The 15026-nt window shown below is 44.4% G+C and overlaps 1 protein-coding gene across 1 annotated transcript in view; it reads right to left on the reverse strand.

Moving 5' to 3' along the window:
* Positions 1-15026, reverse strand: part of shroom3 (shroom family member 3) — a gene marked incomplete at its 3' end in the record, with an annotated part of 158441 nt that overhangs the window by 83731 nt on the left and 59684 nt on the right. The gene's annotated exons all lie outside the window — the stretch shown is intronic.

The raw sequence follows: 15026 nt of genomic DNA on the forward strand, positions 1-15026 counted from the left end.
TTTTCCCCCTCCCATTTTCACCCCAATTGTACTTGGCCAATTGTCCCTGCTGTGCCGGTCGTTGCTCCACCCCCTTTGCGGATCTATGGAGAGTTGTAGACTAGCACCATGCTTCCTCTGATACATGTGCAGTCGCCAGCTGCTTTTCACCTGACAGCAAGGAGTTTCAGGACATAGCACGTGGGAGGATCACGCTAGGGCTGGGCGATTAATCGAATTTTAATCATGATTACGATTTGGGCTGTCCACGATTATGAAAACAAGATAATCGACATACAACGATTTTGCGGCTCTTGTAACTCTCGTTCTGTCTTGTGTTGTAAATCAAGCGCACCCCTTCCTTTACAGCGGTGTGCTCGGTCCCTCCCCCAAAGCCCAAAACACACACACACACCGCTCGAGTTGGGAATGACTGTCATGTGAACAGAGAGCCACGGCACGTTCCTCCTCCCCGCTTATTTCCGTGGTAGCACAAGAATAAGATGAGAGAAGTCACAGAAAGACAGCCGCTGGTCGAGAAGAGAGGTAAAACAACGTATGTGGGGTGGAAACACTATGGTTTCGCTGAGTTTAAAGCGAATATATATACAGCACGGAATTGCGATGCGAGTTTTGACCCACCTGTCAATCACAGCCACAGACTTGGAACAAACAGTGCAAGATATGCGCGGTCGTGGCAGCACCCCGCAACACAACCTCTCCCTCTTTCTTTAATCACTTGAAATCCACTCACAAAGTGGTCTATGTATGACCAAGCAATAAACGCTAAACGAACAAAAATACAAAGCCCCATCTAGTTACTGCCACCGCATACAGTCATCGATTCAGGACACTCTTTACAATGCGACCGCATATTCAACAGCTAACGAGCTCACAGATAAACATTAACAATAGCCTATTATGAACCTAAACGACGTAAGTCGCTTTGGATAAAAGCATCTGCCAAATGAGTAATTTAATGTAATGTAAACGAACGTTACTAGCGTTCTCATTTGGTTAGTTTTGAGGTTTAAGGACTACTAGTTCAGATGTTTTCCCAACATATTGAATGTAGATTAATAGTTGCAGTTGGTTGTGGCAGTTCACTGCAACATAGTAGGCCTACATATACTGTATATTTATTTTAGTTTTTATTTTATTTCTAAATCTTTGCACTTTTATTATTTATTTTCACTTATTTATTTTCAATTATATCTAAAATCCAAAGACATCCAATGTTAAATAAAAAGCCAGTGTAAATGTTCAATAAATTCATGATGTTCTCAATGTCAATGAGTAATCGTGTTAAATAATCGTGATCTCAATATCAATCAAAAATAATCGTGATTATGATTTTTTCCATAATCGTGCAGCCCTAGATCACGCTATTCCCCCCAGTTCCACTCCCCCTGACCGACCAGAGGAGGCGCTAGTGCAGCGACCAGGACTCAGACCCCACCGGCTTCCCACCCGCAGACACGGCCAATTGTGTCTGTAGGAACGTCTGACCAAGCAGGAAGTACCGCTACCGGGAATTGAATTGTCTCCGTGGTGGTAGGAGAGTGCTTTTAACACGTTCACTGCCATTGACGTATTAATACGTCAAAAATAATCCAACGGTTGACTGCCAATGACGTATTAATACAAAAAAAAAAAAAATTGACCGTGGGATGTGCATCTAACCCTTTTACATCTCTTATATAATTATTGGAGCCACCGAACGTTTACAACCCATTCCACCGACCCACTAAGTGGCAACAGTGCTCTCCTGACTAGAGGAAGGCAAGCATTTTTTTAACTTGTCACGCCATTCTCACCCCAGCCATTCTCATGAAAATGGATGGGGGAAAACGCTTTCGTTTTCGCGCTGATTGCTGGCGATGCGGGATTGCAAATTTGCATAATAGATTACAGGTGGAACACACTTTGAAACACGCAGCATAAATATGACCAGAATCGCAAACGCTTCTCCCAACCAAAACTCCAAGAAGCGAGCGAGTCCATCCAGACTTCCTCAAACAGCGGCCGCGCAGACAGGCACAGGACAGCAGCAAAGCAGTGAGACTGGTGACAAGCTTGTGACGGCCGCTGCAGCCAAGAAGAACGCCCACGGAGGGAGGAGTTGGAAGCAACTCTCCCTCTCGCTCTCTCCCTCTCTCTCTCTCTCTCTCGCTCTCTCTCCCTCCCTCCCTCCCTCTCTCTCTCTCTCTCTCTCTCTCCCTCTCCCCCTCTCACTAGGATTAAACCTAGTGCGTCTCCCTCCCGAGAGGGAGGGAGAGAGAGAGAGAGGGAGGGAGAGCAAAAGGGAGGGAGAGAGAGAGAGAGAGAGAGGGAGGGAGAGCGAGAGGGAGGGAGAGAGAGAGAGAGAGCGAGAGGGGGAGGGAGAGAGAGAGAGAGCCAAAAATGAATGGTTAAAGTGAGTGTTCTATCGAATTTCACAAAAAGCCGTTTATCTCTGAATAATTTTTCTGACGCTGAAACCATGCTGTATTCAACTGCTAATGCTTACATAACTACTAACTCTACAAACTAACTCTTTTAGACAGAGAAAGCACACATTCTATTAGTTCTTTTGAGATATTGTGTGTTCACAAAATCTTAGCAGAAAAGAATCCTCGGGTCTTGAAAGATGAGCCAGAATCCTCAAAAAACCCCTCTGGCAGAAGCTAACTACAGTAAAAAAAAAAACGTCTGGCAGTGAATGTGTTAACTCTACACTACCCAGACATCCCATTAGTCACATTTTGTATTGATTAATGAAAATCTAATATTTGTTTATTTTGTACTGTATGCAAAATATATGTAAGAGAAAAATTTTAATAAAAATGTGTCTATACATTACTGGAACAATGACACAATAAAGTATAAAAGAAAGGGGGGGGGGGTTTCATTTATTTAGTTTATTTGTGACAGGGACTGGTGTTTTAGCTAACAAGTAGGCCAAGGTAATTTTTCAGGTTTTTGCAACAATAATTCTTTTCTTTTTTTTACATTTAAATCTGAAAATAGTTGAAGAAGATATGCTCATTTGAATGTTGGTACTCCTAAAAGCAACATTCTGAGAAAATCGCCTTGAAAGTCGGTGAACCAGCTTGGTTTGCTAACAAATTACAAGTACTTAGTGATCCTAAAACTGTTGTTTCTTATATTGAGTGCGTTCTGCAACATCTAAACTTGCGTACTATGGATTAAAAGAGCGAAAAAACAAACAGCTACTACTTGTTACTGCTTTCAGCAGACCGTGTCACATGTATGCTATCTTCCAGTGGGGCCTCAGATCCCATTCAAATAAACTGATCATTAAGAAGCTGGGACTGTCAACCCACTGCATTCACAACCATGCAGCAACCTGCATCTCAACAGCACAGCACATCTGTTCATTCTCAAAAACAACAAATACTCACAATGCATTCAAAAAAGGTTGCCCAACTATAGACGGGTTTCTGTGCAACGTCATCACATAGATGCGCGCGCATCGAGGGGGTAGAAAGCCGCTCCACCAGGGCCCGAAATTAGAGCCCGCCACCCGCCAATGGCGGGCATATTTTTGCTTTGGCGTGTTAGATTTGGCATCTGTCCGCCACGTGGCGGGTCGCAAAATAGTCGTCATGTAATATTAAAACTGTGTGTAGCCGGCCTGTGTCCACCTAGCGTATTTTTCCCACTGTTAAACGCTGGCCTGGGAGTGTGCTGCGGAGCGCTGATCCCAGCCAATATACAAGGGAGCGTAAGGTTAGTTTAACGTTAGTGCGTTCAGCGCAGTAGTATAAGTATTATAATCTAGCTTTAAGTAGTTACACGAGTGCTTCCTGAGGCTGTTTCATTCTCTCCCGTAGCAGTGTCAATTGCGTGACAGCCTAACGTCGGGCGAATCAATAAATGAATGAATCAATCGCTCGCACTTGTTGCCGACACTCGTATGATACAGTATATATGAGGAGATAATAGTTATGTGTGTTTTGCTGCGCAGCTGGCACGAGTGCTTTGTGAGACTGTTTCATTCTGGCTCTGCCGTCCGTATAGGCTACCAAACATGACTGGAGTGGAATGGAATGCAGTCGTCAATTTAGCGGAGGTAAGAAGCTCTTTTAACCTCTGCTAAATTGACAGCCTACATCGGGCGAATCAATCAATGAATCAATCGCTCGCGCTTGTTGCCGAGCGATTGATTCATTGAGCGAGTATGATGAGGAGATGAATCAAAATGCTTACCACCAATAAAGCCGAAGCGGAGCCAAGAACGAGTGCAGGAGAGCTAACGCAGGTGCCAGGTGTGGAGTGGGAGAGAAAGGTGTGTAGCCCAAGTTGTGTGCTGTCTGCACTGAGACTGTCGCAGTTATTACTTTTAGTTGCGTTGTTTTTTTTTGCAACAATTTAAGCTCAAGATTGACTTGACATGTATTGATAAGATTGACTTGACATGTAGGCTATTGATTAATCAATCATCAATCAATATATTAAAATAATTTGCTTCAAATTTTACTCTGCCCTCTTATTTAAGTGTGTATTCTTCAACGTAATACCTTATCTACTTGAAATGTACTGAAAAAAATAGATATATATGGATATATGTGACACAAAAATGTGTTTTTTTTTTTGGCCGGTAAGAAATATGCTTGGCGGGTAGATTTTTTCCATCTACCCGCCACTGGCCGGTGGGTCAAAAAGTTAATTTCGGGCCCTGCGCTCCACACATTAGATTGTATGCTCCACATGTATGCTCTGGAAAGCAGACGAGAGAAGCCGAGCGCAGTCAGGCGAGGCGTCAACAAGTCGAACACCCCCGCAGCACACTCACTGCTGCATTTCTTCTTCTACAGTTTTGTTTAACAGTGGTTTGTAAACAGATTAAAACATGCATTAGCGCCACCCACACTCACTGCTCAAATGACCCAGCCCTTCAGATTACTTATTTTATTGTTAATGTAGGCATTCCAGGTGGTATTTATGTAAAATATGAAGTGACAGCTTGGAATAGATATAAAATTGAAGTTTCTACACTTCACTGTGGGTTTGTGATGCACCTGTGTTGAACCAATGGGCGATCAGCGCGATGGGTTTCTCGCCATCCTCTGTCCCTGCGCGCGCACTGTTTGTATACAAGAAACCCGTCTATTTGATGCTAGTTACAGATAAAAGAGCAACACTAGATTTGTCCAAACAGCTCGTCTTGTGTGTCGGATGAGGGTCTGGTTGTCCTAATCTTATGTTTGACAGACTATTTTTTTATCCAACATGGTTTTTATTTTTACCCCCTTTGCTGCTGCACAGAGCTGCATTCAGAGAGCCTCTGGCAAAAACAGACGGCTGCAGACGCAGACAGGCTGCAGACGCAGTAAGGCTGCAGACGCAGACAGGCTGCAGACGCAGACAGGCTGCAGACGCAGTAAGGCTGCAGACAGTATGACAGAAGAAGAAGGAGAGGATTACCGTAAATTCCGGACTATAAGCCGCGGCTTTTTTCCCGTTTTTTGGCCCCTGCGGCTTATATAACGGTGCGTCTTATCTATGGATTTTTTCAGAAAAAAAAAAAAAAATACAAATAAAATCTCTCTTTTTTAGCACTCTTTCTAACTATAAATCCACTTCTGTTTTAATTTCCTCTCTTGCCCTCTTTTCACCACACCGCGGACACTGTGTGCACTGTAAAAATAAACAACGGTGGTGTTGTGTTATGTTGTTTTGTTGAAATGTTACGGTAATACGGTAAATGGGAGCTTCCTCAAACAGCAATCTCTTTCCCGACAATCCCCTCTGTGCGTGACCACTTACATATGGTAATTACGGTAAGCAAACGGCCACTCGGCCATCAACTCCCTCCCCCGACTACCAGGAGAAAATCACAAACTTCGGCGAATTCACACAAAGGAAGATCAAGGAATATTCCATCGAACCGGAGCAGATCATAAATATGGATGAAGTGCCTTTGACGTTCGACCTGCCACTCACTCGGACTGTTAACAAGAAGCGCCCTGGAGGATTCTTTCACCAAAAAAAAGCTTTGATCGTTCTCGACAGCATGAGAACGAGCAGTAGAAGCAACACTCTCACTTACCATGGGGAAGGTACAGCAGAAATTCACACGACGCAGCTTTCAAGTTGAAAGCAGTCAATCTCGCATTAAAAGAGGGAAACCGAGCAGCGCGCGTAACCTGGGCATCGATGAGTCAATGGTGAGGCGTTGGACGGTGCAGCAGGAGGAACTGTCTCAGCACGGAATATTATAGGAGTGTGAAAACATCCACAATCACCAACGGGTTCCAAAACGCTGGACTGCTGCGGGATGAAGAGGATGACGCAGCCACAGCTGGCGCTGAGGGCCGTCAGAGGCTTCAGAGGCTGTTCGATGCCGACAGTGACGAAGAGGAGTTCGTTGGTTTTGAGTGACAATGAAGGAGAGAGGAGAGTGGTTGACGAAGCCACCCTGAACCTGTTCGTTTCCGACACTGAAGATGAGGACTTTGGTGGTTTCAGTACGCAGGAAGAAGAGGAAGACGAGGATTAGTGACTTGACTTCTCTGGTTACAGGTTTGCTGCACATATAGCCTATTGTTGTGTGATTTTGTCTGGGGATTAGTGACCTGACTTTTGTTTTGTTTTGTTGAAATGTTAATAAATGGGAGCTTCCCCAAACAGCGATCTCTTTCCCGACATTCCTCTCTGTGCACGAACCCTTTCATATGGTAATTAAACATCAAAACACCCGCGGCTTATAGACCGGTGCGGCTTATAGAAGAAAAAAATAGTCAATTTTGGTCCCGCGGCTTATAGACCGGTGCGTCTTATAGTCCGGAATTTACGGTATTTTATTGTACAATGAAATGTATCCTCTGCATTTAACCCATCACTACACTACGAGCAGTGGGTAGCCGCCAGTTATTTTGCCAGTGCCTTGCTCAGACCCTGAGCCTCAGGGGCACTAGCAGGAAGGAAACCCACACGGACACGGGGAGAACATGCAAACTCCACACAGGAAGGACCTGGAAGAACCCAGGACCTTCTTGCTGTGAGGCAACAGTGCTAAGCACTGAGTTCACGCTGCTGCAGCTTTTGATCAGTGTTGAGCACAAGGTTTGGAAAATGGATGATTTCAACATTAAATAATGATCTTGCTTGAAACCTAGCATAGGGCCAGCGGGGAAATGCATGCCTGTTCGCTGTAGCTGTTAGTGTCAAAAGTATGAAGGATACTTGTCAAACACATTTCATTGCAGGATGACGTTGTGTGTTGGTGTAGGCTACACCTTAAAATCAAATACCTGTTTGATTTTAAGATATTTTTTACCTCAAAAATAAATGGGCTATTTACCCCTGTTTAGCCCAATGTTTTTGTGTCTTTTAATGAATCGCCTAAATATCAGATTATATATTCTCTTAATTGTATTATATGATCTAATTTGATATCTTATAATGTATACCGGTATATCATCTATAGATGTATAGATAGCCTATATACAATTGGATCTGATCAGTGTTGTAGCTTACATTACTGGGTCAAAACAAATCAAAGAAAATATTGAATACTATAATCTGGCCCTCACAAACAACAAAGAAAACATCATCATGCAATCAAATCTGTTTGAAAAGTCTGTAGGCATCCCCCCCAGTCCAGTTATTCAGGCAGCTGTTCTATAAATTATAGATCCTATAGATCTATAATTCTTGTATTGTATCTTATATGGTATTGATTTGGTACTTATGGTAGGCTATATCTTGTATTGTATCTTGTAATTAATTATATTATTATTCTATATTATACATCTATATAGATCATTATAGTATAATCATCACTATAAGCGGATTCCACTGTATAAACATGCAACTGTTGGGATCAAGTGAATCGGTTGGGTGCTCAGTGGTTGGGAGGGTGTACTGCACTGTTTACAATTTTGAGTTTCGGCTCTGGCCTGTGAATAAGGGCTCAGTATTGGAAACTACACAATATTTGGGAATACCATGGGACCCAAATCTTGGATAACAACATTGTGTCGGAGGTGGGTACAGTTTTATTGTGATTGATAACGTGTATGTCTCTTGCAGCCATTTTAGCCGAGCCTGCAGGGTTTGCTAAAGTCGAGACTCAGAATGAAGACTGAAGGCTGAGTCTCGCGTCGAGGTGACAACTCAACCGATCGCCTCACTCGCTCTATATACTCCAGGATGAAACACCCTCCTCTTTTATGTATATGACACAGAGAATCAGCTGATTGATGGAGAGAGAGCGCTACGTTAGAACTAAGCTATGTGCAGCCTGAATTTGTAAGGGAAAGGAAGAGAGCAGCAGAGGGAAGCAGCCTGGCGAAATGAAAACCGGTTTTATTCCTATGTGAATGACCACACTCATGTAGGCCAACACGGGGTCCTCTCGCCATTCCGAAGTGTCGGCATTCCGATGATTGACTTCTACGCTTTCGGAGAGGCGGCCCTTTTTATCTCTGCAAGCGACATGTACATTATCAATCACAATAAAACTGGGGCGGCTGTAGCTCAGGAGGTAGAGCGGGTCATCCACTAATCGCTTTGGATAAAAGAGGTCGGTGGTTCGATTCCCGCCTTGTCCTTGGGCAAGATACTGAACCCCAAATTGCTCCCGATGCCTGCCGCCATCGGTGTGTGAATGGGTGAATGTACCTACTGATTGTAAAGCGCTTTGGATAAAAGCGCTATATAAATGCAGGCCATTTACCATTTTACCACTAATCTCCAAAAAAGGTTTCGCCATTGCGAAAGATATTAGGTCCGCCTTTCCGACATAGCATCTTGAGTTATTTAGCCTACAGGGGTGGGAGAGGTTAGGTTCTGGGGAAGGTTAGGTTTAGGCGTGTTGGGTGGGAGAGGTTAGGTTTAGGCGTGGGGGGTGGGAGAGGTTAGGTTTAGGCGTGGGGGGTGGGAGAGGTTAGGTTTAGACGTGGGGGCTGGGAGAGGTTAGCTCCAGCCGGTCCCCCGGGTTAGGGTTCCTTCGCAATGGCGAGACAGATCTCCATTCCGACAATTTTGTCGGAATGCCGGTATTTCGGAGTGCCGACATTTCGGAATTCCGGGGTGTCCCCGGTCAACACAATGGGCAATTATCGAGGTAAGAGAGCGAGAAAAAGAATGATAATAGGGCCGTTCACCCCCCCCCCAGGTGTTAGCGACGCTCACTGTACGCTCATGGATTTGCAAAAAGGTGCTCAGCTCACCGCTCATGAAAATAATGAGCTTGCTCAGTGAGCGGTGCTCTATTAGCGCGCTCATGCACAACACTGTCCACTAGTTAGCATGTCAGCAATGTGTCTCCATTAGCTCTGGTTAGCCACGCTACGCTACAGTAGTGCTTCTCAACCTGGGGTCCGGGGACCACCAGGAGTCCTTGTTTACAAGAAGTCGGCACAAAGAATGTAAAATAAAGACCGAAACTTTTGATCATATCGCCCTCTGTTATCTTCTTCAATACAGACAGTCATGGAGTTCTGGAGAAAATCATATCTGACAATACAAATATTCTCAGGTTTGGGTCAGAGACAAAATCTCATCAAATGCAAGTCCGTGGATCTGATATGGACTAAACCAGGGTCCTTATGAAAAAGGTTGAGAATCACTATGCTGTCACTACATGGTTTTGTTTGTGTCTCCATAGTCTCAACGCCAGACCCATGAGAGTTCTCACACTGATAGACTACGTTACTGCATGCTGCTGCAGATCTACTTCCTCAGCTGGCTGGTTATGGGAGGGAACCGTTCACTTGGCCAGTCATATGCCAGTGGTGGATTCAGTCCTCCCCAATCAGTAACGACTTTGCGATCAGACGATACGGGAGGCGCAGCCCATTTTTCGAACCGCTCTCTCATCGGTGCTACAACCTGTCACCCATTCAATTTCAACCCGCCTTCAAAAACCAGCAGTGGCTGTGAAGTGTCACAGACTCACTTATGTAGTATGTGGAGTGCAGCGATTAAATGTAATATTTGGGTCTGGGGAGAGACTAGTGTCTCCATTGCTTTGGGAGCATTCCAAAATGCTACATAATGCACATTGGAGAAAGTTTTTCAAATATAATTCATCAAGCGATATCTGAAAAACATGATTCTGTCTTAAAAAAAATGAAATTTTATAAGCAAAAAAAATATATATATATATATATTTTTTTTGGGGGGGGCATTTTGGCCTTTATTATACAGGACAGTAGGCAGACAGGAAAGGTAGGGAGAGAGAGGGGATGACATGCGGCAAAGGACCTTAGGTCGGATTCAAACCCGCGTTGACTGCACGAAGGCCCAAGCTTCCGTGGTACACATGCTACCAAGTGAGCCACCAAGTTAGCCATAAGAAAATATTTTCAGATGACTCCCAGCTTCAACACCAACAACAGAATGTGCTTCCATTTCATGCCAGCCACCATTTTATATTTTAAGTCAAGTAAAGTAAAGCAAAGCAAAGCAAAGCAAAGCAAAGTAAAGTAAAGTGAAGTAAAGTAAAGTAAAGTAATGTTAAGTTATCCTTTATGTTATCCCCGTAAGGAAATGTATCCTCTGCATTTGACCCATCGTCTACTAGGAACCTTCCTAGAACTAGGAGCAGTGGGCAGCCGCAGTGCAGCATCCAGCGACCAACGAGTTTGATTGCCAGTGCCTTGCTCAGGGGCACTGACAGGAGTATTAACCCTAAAATACATGTAAACAGTTCAATGCGCCACTTCAAGGTGACTGTATCCACAGAGAGGACTGGAGCACACGATTTCACTGGCAAGTAGATTTAATAAGGTGCACACAGCTTCTTCTTCAGAGTCTAGCGAACATACACAAGTAACATACATGTCTTTGGCAGGAGTATTAACCCTAACATAGTATTAACCATAACATGCATGTCTTTGACAGGGGTACCAGTATTAACCCTAACATACCTGCACATGTCTTTGACAGGAGTATTAACCCTAACATACATGTCCTTGACAGGAAAATTAACCCTAACATACATGTCCTTGACAGGAAAATTAACCCTAACATACATGTCTTTGAGATAAGGAGTGTGTACAATAAGCACACACTCTTAACTAAACTGAACATAATTTGAACTGTCTTAACTGTGATATTTGAATTGTTACTGTACTGAAATTTGACCTGAATTTTACGTTTACGTTTTACGTCTGATCTTTGATATGTGTCTTTTTATTGTATTTTGCTGTATTTTTGTGTATTATTATTGTTATTTTACAGGCATGTCTGGTTACATCTAGGGACTGGCATTGCAAACTAGCCCTGGGCTATACATGCTTTGGTACAACACATCATAGGTGTATTGACATTTTATGGTGTGAACACTATATGTACGTGTACCTGTCCCTATTCAAATAAACAAATAAATGAATGAAATGAATGAAATAAGTATTAACATTTTGGGAGACTTGCATATTTGCCATATTGCTTACAGTAAATGGATAATGTGGATGCCTTTATCGTCACTGCGTGTGTAGGGACAAAGAGTGGTACAGCCCTCACTGCTACTTAGCTTAGCGCTACAATGGCAGTTTATGGAACTTTTGCCCACTCCCGTTCAGTCGTCCAAAATACACATTCCAACAGCGGCAGAAACACTCACATGTACATGTTGTGACTCGTGTACTCACCACGCCATGAAATAATAATCCAAAATTACGGGAAACGGTGATTTTCGAGGTAAATCCACACACCGAGAACGAACAAAGATTAACCGAACTAACAAAGAGTAACTGAAGTTACTTCCTCATTTGCAATGAGGTGCATGCGCTGTGTGCAGTCGTCAGTCCAGTGCATAGAATATGCACACAGAAAGGACCTGGGATGGACCGGGGTTCGAACCTGTGACCACACTAACTCAAATTAATAACTCATTAACTCAAATGAACTCTCAATAACTGTCAAACTATTCATCATTCATCTAGTTTGACAGTTATTGAGAGTTGATTTGAGTTAATGAGTTATTCATTTGAGTTAGTGTGGACCAGTGATGTCACTGGTCCACACTTTAACACTCAATAACTGTCAAATTAAATGACAGACTTCAAAACAGTTTACAGTTTTCTGATATACTACTGATGTTCTAATGATACAAAGCTGGTTGAAAATGGGCAGAGTGTTCCTTTAAGTGTGTTTAGTTTACCTGGAGGTGAGCCTGAGAACTTTGGAGATGAGGCCAGTAGCTAAGCTGTTGACACTGCTCTCCGACGGTGAGCGGCACATGGCGCCGGCGTCCGCCCGTGCCACCACCGCTTTCTTCTGCTTCTTGCGGAGCTTCCTGCGGTAGAATGCCTCCAACAGCTCCATGGCCCGATAGAAGCGCACTCTACTTTCTACTCTACTGCTCGGTCCACTGCTCTACTTTACGCTCCACTCATGTTTTGGTTTTTATCCTCGACTCAACTGTCTTCTCCTGCAATGCTCTGCACAGTTCAACTGTCTTCTCCTGCAATACTCTGCACAGTTCAACTGTCTTCTCCTGCAAAACTCTGCACAGTTCAACTGGACCTTTCCAGAGGCACTCCTCATCTCCTCGTCTCAGTTCTACTCTAGTGCGTTCGACTCTACTGTGCTCTACTGAACTCCACTTAACTCTGCTTATCTATTCTACACATTTCTACTGCACTGTCTCTTTTAAAAAGGCAGCAGAGAAGCTCCCTTTCTCTCCTATCCGTCTCTATTCTGCTCCCACCAGTTTGCTGCCTTTGTTCTTGGATGCCCCGGCAAAAAAGACGTGACGAGGGGCTACTCTCTACTGTTTTCTACTCGACTGTGCTCCTCTCTTCCATTAGAACTCCATCCAGAAGGTCCAGAAAGAAGGTTCTGCTCTGCTGGACTCTTGCCGATTCTGACTCTCTCCCCTCTCTCCTCCTCTCTGGCCGGTCGGGGCGAGTCGAGCTCGTTAGGCAAATCGAGTCATTAAGCGTCATTAAATTGCCGTGCGATAAAGCTTAGAGTAAACAAGCGACTGAACTGGCAGTCTGAGCGAGAGACACTGACAGTCTGACAGAGAAACAACAGAGAGAGGGAGGGGAAAGATAGCAGGAGAGAATGAGTAGCAAAAAAGGAAGGGAGGATGGAGAGAGATAAGAGTCTTCCTGTAGGAGATACTGAGGAATGAAGCAACTAAAAGATCAATGATAGAGAGAGAGGGAGAGAGAGGGAGAGAGAGGGAGAGAGGGAGAGAGAGGAAGAGAGGGAGAGGGAGAGAGAGAGAGGGAGAGAGAGGGAGAGAGGGAGGGAACGGAGAGAGGAAAAGATAAGGAGGATGAAAGAATTCCACACAATTTTGCTGAAATCTTTCAGAATTGTGCAGTTCTGCTGAAAATGACGATTCAACAATGAAAAGGACAAATGTCCTTCTAAATCAGATGGAGAGTCATGTCATGGAGGCGCACTTGGAGAGCACAGACCGCCAAGCTTCGCCAAGTTTCACGACAATTGGGCCGTAGTTTTTCTGTAATCCTGCTGACAACAGACAGGCAGACAGGCAGACAGATAGACAGACAGACAGACAGACAGACAGACAGACAGACAGACAGACAGACAGACAGATCAGACAGACAGACAGACAGACAGACAGACAGATCAGACAGACAGACAGACAGACAGACAGACAGACAGACAGACAGACAGACAGACAGATCAGGCAGACAGACAGACAGACAGACAGACAGACAGACAGACAGACAGACAGACATACAGACAGACAGACAGACAGACAGATCAGGCAGACAGATAGACAGATCAGACAGACAGACAGACAGACAGACAGACAGACAGACAGACAGACCAGACAGACAGACAGACAGACAGACAGACAGACAGACAGACAGACAGACAGACCAGACAGATCAGGCAGACAGACAGACAGACAGACAGACAGACAGACAGACAGACCAGACAGACAGACAGACAGACAGACAGACAGACAGACAGACCAGACAGACAGACCAGACAGACAGACAGACATATTGATTGATATTTTTAGCTATACTGGCTCAACAATTGGCTGACCAAACATCGTGGGGTCGACGGCATAGGTGGACGGCATCCATCCTACCCCATTGGGTGCCAGCACTTTATCTAATAACCTGGATAGCTGCCTGAGTCAGACTCAGACTATTACTCAAGCCTGACAGTTACACCCACAACATGCAGGGCCACGGGCTGTTATGCAGCCTGCTAGTTCTCCTTGTGCGGTTATAGAGTCTGCTAGCTCAGTTAACAGAGTTTATCCAATCCAGACTGTGCTCCGTCCGCGCCGCACTATTACTAGTAACCGATCCACAAACGCTCTGCATAATCTTAACCCCAACCCAAACCTTATTGTTGTTAATCCCACTGTTACTAGCTAGGGGTGTCAAAAATAATCGATTATAAGATGCATCGCGATGCGGACGTGCACGATTCTGCATCGATTAACAAATATCAAAAATCGATTATTAACACGTTCACTGCCATTGACGAGATATCTCGGCTTACAAAATCCAACGGTTGACTGCCAATGACGAGATATCTCGGCTTAAAAAAAAAAAAAAAAAATTTGACGGTGGGACGTGGATCAACGCCCCCCACGTCTCCTATAAAAATATTGGAGCCACCGAACGTGTACAACCCATTCCACCGACCCACTAAGTGGCGACAGTGCTCTCCATTGTAGAAAAAGCCGAGCCAAAACTGCAGGGGAACGCGCGATGAAACCATTCTCATACAGTAAAATGGATTGGCGAAAACGCTTTCGCTTTCGCGCTGATTGCTGGCGGTGGGGGATTGCAAATTTGCATAATAGATTATGGGTGCAACACACTTTGAAACACGCAGCATAAATAAGACCAGAATCGCAAAAGAAACCCCAAGAAACGAGCGAGCCCATCCAGACTTGCCCAGCGGCCGCCAGCAGACAGGAGCAGCAGCAGCAGCAACTCGCTTGTGACACGCCCGCTGCAGCCAAGAAGAACACACACGGAGGGAGGAGTTTGAAGTAGAGGGGTGTTTCCTGCTGTTATGGAGGAAATTACTGTTCAAAACTATTGTTTAGATGTCTGACGTCTTACTGATGCCAAAAATGA

Source organism: Poromitra crassiceps (genome assembly GCF_964638095.1).
Source record: "Poromitra crassiceps genome assembly, chromosome: 6".
Taxonomy (NCBI): Eukaryota; Metazoa; Chordata; class Actinopteri; order Beryciformes; family Melamphaidae; genus Poromitra; species Poromitra crassiceps.